Here is a 5,395-nt window from a genome sequence, read left to right on the forward strand (position 1 = left end):
TGTCCTCATTCCTGAAGAAGGGCTAATGCCCGAAACGTCGATTCTCCTGTTCCCTAGATGCTGCCTGACCTGCTGCGCTTTTCCAGCAACACATTTCCATCTCTGATCTCCAGCATCTGCAGACCTCACTTTCTCCTGTGAATACTCACGCCAACTGGTCCATGCACGATCTGAATGCACAGCTGAGGACTCAATCCGGGCCAGCTGCTTTCTGTGGGATCATTCTCAAGATAGGGTGTTGGGGCAGATGGAATTATTTCCTCGTCCTTCTGTTCAAAGTGAGCATAGAATGCACCGAGCTCATAGGGGAGGGATACATTGTTGTTGGTAATTCTATTTTAGATTAGATTAGATTACTTACAGTGTGGAAACAGGCCCTTCGGCCCAACAAACCCACACCGACCTGCCGAAGCTCAACCCACCCAGACCCATTCCCCTACGTTTACCCCTTCACCTAACACTACGGGCAATTTAGCATGGCCAATTCACCTAACCTGCACATTTTTTGATTGTGGGAGGAAACCGGAGCACCCGGAGAATGTGCAAACTCCACACAGTCAATCACCTGAGGCGGGAACTGAACCCAGGTCTCTATTTGATTTTGCGTTGTAGCCTGTTATAACATATAAGCCTTGCCACAATCAACATGTTTGTGGGGTTAATCTGGGACTCTAGTTTAGTCTGGTATTGTCTCTTAGTGTCCCTAATGGCTTTGCAAAGACTGTAACTAGATTTCCCGTATAGATCAGGATCAGCCGACTAAAACGCCTCAGACCTGGACTTCAGTATGACTGGCCTACAAAAATGGTGTCTATGCCATGATCCAAACAGGTGTCAGTAGTGGCCAATGCTTCCACCTATGTTGAGAAGGAGGATAAATTGTGCGGGACACCATAGGACCATAGTGCATGGGCACTGAGATGCATTTAGAAAGATTGCATGAGAAATTGCACTCAGTCGTGTCAGGAGAAACCCTCCATGAAACTTTGAAAATTAACACAGCCAATTTCTGGTAAATTTTCAGCATTAATGATTCAATAGTTAGATTGCAAGATTACTGGAACAACATAAGCAAGAGAATAAATAAGATTGGAAAAGCGGCAATTAAATTGGGAAAGCAGAGAGGATGGAGCCTTCAAGAGTGCAAAAGTAATGGAAAAAATGTGTTAGAAAATGAATTGTCAATAACAATACAAATTCACAGCATGGCGAGAATGCCTTGGGAGGAAAGTAAATCTCCTAATGCATGGTTTTAGTGAGATTTCACACCATAGTAACCCTTTGAAAATTGCATGGTGCCACAAATTTTACAAAAGATTGGAAAAATGATGATACAATGACAGATGATTCACAGAAGGAATCAAGAATTGAACCCCAGAGATGTATACAAGTGAGTGCACAAATGATCTCATAACAACTGCGTCCTGCTGAAGGTTTTGCTGATTGTTATCATCTTGCTATTAATGTTACATTTACATGTCATGCTTTTCTAATGTTTTTTATCCTCCACATGATGGAAAAGATGGCAATCTAAACCCAATAGACATCAAAAACCCTGGTAAAATTATCTCATATTAATTTCCTCCAATTATGCTCTTCTCCTCAGCAAGAACTTTTTTTTGTATTCATTTTATCAAACCTTTCATAATTTTTAAGACCTTTATTAGGTCAACCATTAGCCTGCCCTTTTCAGGGAAGCTGTCTTTAACAAAGTTTGGAATGATTAGTTTTTAAATCTGTCTTATATCACATATATAACTTCCACTTGTTATTATCAACAAACTCATATTGATATTTATAAAACTGCTTGAGGACAACCTGGTAATATCAGAGTGGCATTTGTCTTCATCTGGACTCTGTTTTGCTCAATCACAATGCATACATTTTGATATCTGAGAGTCTTTATCACACATTGTGATGGGTAAGGGAGTCATAGACTTCATAGGTTTCAGTAATTATAACTAATGCCTGATTAATTGTACAAAACTACTGCAGTAAATTCAGATGTTGATTTCTGAAAATTGCAGGTTTACACAACCTCAGAGTCATAAAACAGTTATATTGCAGATGACCCTGGACTTATTGTGTCTGCACTGGCTCTCTGAATTAAAACTCAGTGCCATTGTCCTCACTTTTCCTCACAACTTTGAGTATTGTTGCTATTTAAATACTGATCCAATACCTTCTTGAATGACTCAATTAAATCTGCCTCCACCGTACCTCCAGGCAGTGCATTCCAGATCCACGTAATAGAATGTGACTGGGGATCAACAACACAACGCATATACTTCAATAAACTATGGTAATGTCAAGAAATTGATATTTCTGCAAAAACTTTCTGCATTCACCTTTCCCTCCCTATCTCAATCCCATGCTACACAAGAGGAGCAAATCATAAATTGCTCCTCTGGTTCAAGGCCACAAACTAAATTTCATAATCTGAGCTATTAACTAGCATAGGGACACCCTCGATAGATACTGAGTCTACTAAAAAGCACAGTGTAGGAAGGAGGGACAGGAAATGTAGGTTCAACCACTTTAGCACCAAGTAATTGTCAATGTATTACCTCAAAGGGTTTCATGCCAGCCCTCATTGTAACGTGAGGTTTGAACTCATAGAATGCCCAAAGATCATGAAGCAGGGAATCTTTGTTCAACTGACATCAAGTCACTACAAGTATCAGCCTTCTTTCCACCAAAATGATCTTCCATTTACTCCAGTGGATTCCTTAACTGGGCTCAGGATGCCCTGAAAATAGTGGAGCCCACCATTACATCTAATCTACAGTAATACCTGCCAGGGTTCACCAGGCAGTTTGCCCACAATGTGTGGTTTCTGCCTACTACAGGTAAAATACCAACAGGACTGGGATGAGGTCCTTTAGCAGATCTTCAGGATCTCCATTGACCCCTGACTGGAAAGGTTGTCGACAACATTCCCCACTCCAGAGAATGAGTTAGCAAGGTGACATTGTCTCATCACTGCACCTTTCAGGTCCATTGCATCAAGCCTCTAGACTCTGCGCCTGCCTTATGAAGGTAAGCATTAAATTCTTCAGTGTGTTTGAGTGTCACTGAGAGGGGGCATGTGTATGGGAAACAGAGAGATCCTATGCAGAATACCACTGAGGTAATTGAGATGAGAATTCATTGATGCCATTTCTCCAAATATGATAGATAAGAATGGAACTGGGTGAATCCAGTCAAAGCCAAAGTTGAAAACCATCAAGAGAAAATGGAGGTGGATGGTACAATTAAATGTAACAAATGTTGAGACAGGTTAAGAAAAGATAGTATGCCTTTGTCACAGTCAGCTAGAATGTAATATGATACTTTGATATAATGCGTCAAATTACCGTGGCAGGTGCGGAATTGAAGAGATTCAAGCATTGAATTCCAGGGAAGGACCTCCACAAATAAATTAATTAATTTAGGCAACAACAGCACATTCAAAGACTGTGGAGAGGAACAGGAGGTTGGAGTTGGGATGATGGTTTGCAAGGAAGGAGGAGTCAAGGTTTTTTTTGTGGAGAGTGGTTCAAGAGGGCTGCTCAACACCAATATCTCAAAACCACGAGGGATGAGCAACAGCAGCTAACCCAGCCACTGATACCCACATCTGATGAAAGAATTTTATTTTACATGATCGCCCTACGGGACAAAATATGATGTGCAGTGATAAACTGCCATGTTCCAACGTGTTCCTCTAACACATTGTGAAGTTATGACTTTCTTTTTCATCAATCATTTCAATCCACCAACAAACAATGAAGGTTTCACTCACAATGTGAAGCTGATTTATTCATTTTAATTGACAAACTTTTTTCTCCCAGTGGAGGCGGTCCAAGCAAATGTTCCAGCCCAGAGGCTATTGGGAAGGGCCTGGGTTTTTCATAGGCAATATAGGGTAAGAACCACCTTCTTGGTTTGGGAGGAGCTCCCTGTTTTCAGATTCTGGGAAGTCCAGCAGCAGGATACATCATTAGAAATGGAGGCTAGATGTAGGAGTTTCCATTCCCTCCCATGTCCCCCCCACTCCTACCCACTCCACCCCTTACAATCGTTCTTAGGCTTCCGGTATTACAGGAACAAAATGCACGAAATACAAAGTTCGGCTGATGATCTGATTTGTTGTTTATTGAACTCACAAGCTGTCTCCCCAGTACCAATGCTCTTGGGCATTCTCCAGAATTTGCACAAACTTACAATACAAAAGCCCATGCAAGGTTGCTTGAAACTTATATGAATTTCCACAATTCAAATGTCTCCGGGATTGACTGTAAACTTACAAAGTCAGTTACTGTGCAAATATCTCTATAATTTGACTTTCGAGTTACAAACTTTTACCTAGTATAAACTGGTCTGTTACTTATGATTACTCACACAGCTGATCATTTCCAATGTCGATTGTATGCCTGGACCTTAAGGCGAAATTCTCTATCCTTCTCCATCCTGACTGCAGGAACCATGTATCAGTGTGGTCCACCTTTTATAATGATTCAGTTATCAGAAATACATCTCCTATTGCCAGTCTTCTGGACCACGCAGTGTTTGACATCCCCATCATTTATGATATATTCCATACCGTGGTCTAAGCAAGACTGGACAAACATAATATTATTTCTATAATAGAAAACAACTCAATCCCTACACCATGACGAGAGAGACCTGGCTCCAGGATTGATGGATATGTGAAGGCTTCCTCTACGCCGTTGTTTATGATAATGTCTCTTCGTTGCATTGGCAAAGTTCATTACCTTTGTTGTGGTAATGTTTTAGATTAGATTACTTACAGTGTGGAAACAAGCCAACCAGTCCACACCGACCCGCTGAAGCGCAACCCACCCATACTCCTCAATTTACCCCTTACCTAACATCTCCTCATCTCCTCTGCACAGACCGACCTGTATCCTTCCACTGACACCCTCCTTTGACCTCAAAGCTCTCCGCTTCTTCCTTTCCCGTCGTACCAACCAGTACCCTTCCACTGACACCCTCCTTCGACTGACTGAACTGGTGCTCACCCTGAACAACTTCTCTTTCAAATCCTCCCACTTCCTCCAAACGAAAGGAGTAGCCATGGGCACCCGCATGGGCCCCAGCTATGCCTGCCTCTTTGTAGGATATGTGGAACAGTCCATCTTCCGCAACTACACTGGCCCCAGCCTTACATCGATGACTGTATCGGCGCCGCCTCGTGCTCCCACGAGGAGGTTGAACAGTTCATCCACTTCACCAACACCTTCCACCCCGACCTCAAATTCACCTGGACAGTCTCAGATCCCTCCCTCCCCTTCCTCGACCTTTCTATTTCTATCTCAGGTGACCGAATCAACACGGACATCTACTACAAACCAACCGACTCCCACAGCTACCTGGACTACACCACCTCCCA

The sequence above is a fragment of the Chiloscyllium plagiosum genome, chromosome 3 (genome assembly GCF_004010195.1).
Source record: "Chiloscyllium plagiosum isolate BGI_BamShark_2017 chromosome 3, ASM401019v2, whole genome shotgun sequence".
Lineage (NCBI taxonomy): Eukaryota > Metazoa > Chordata > Chondrichthyes > Orectolobiformes > Hemiscylliidae > Chiloscyllium > Chiloscyllium plagiosum.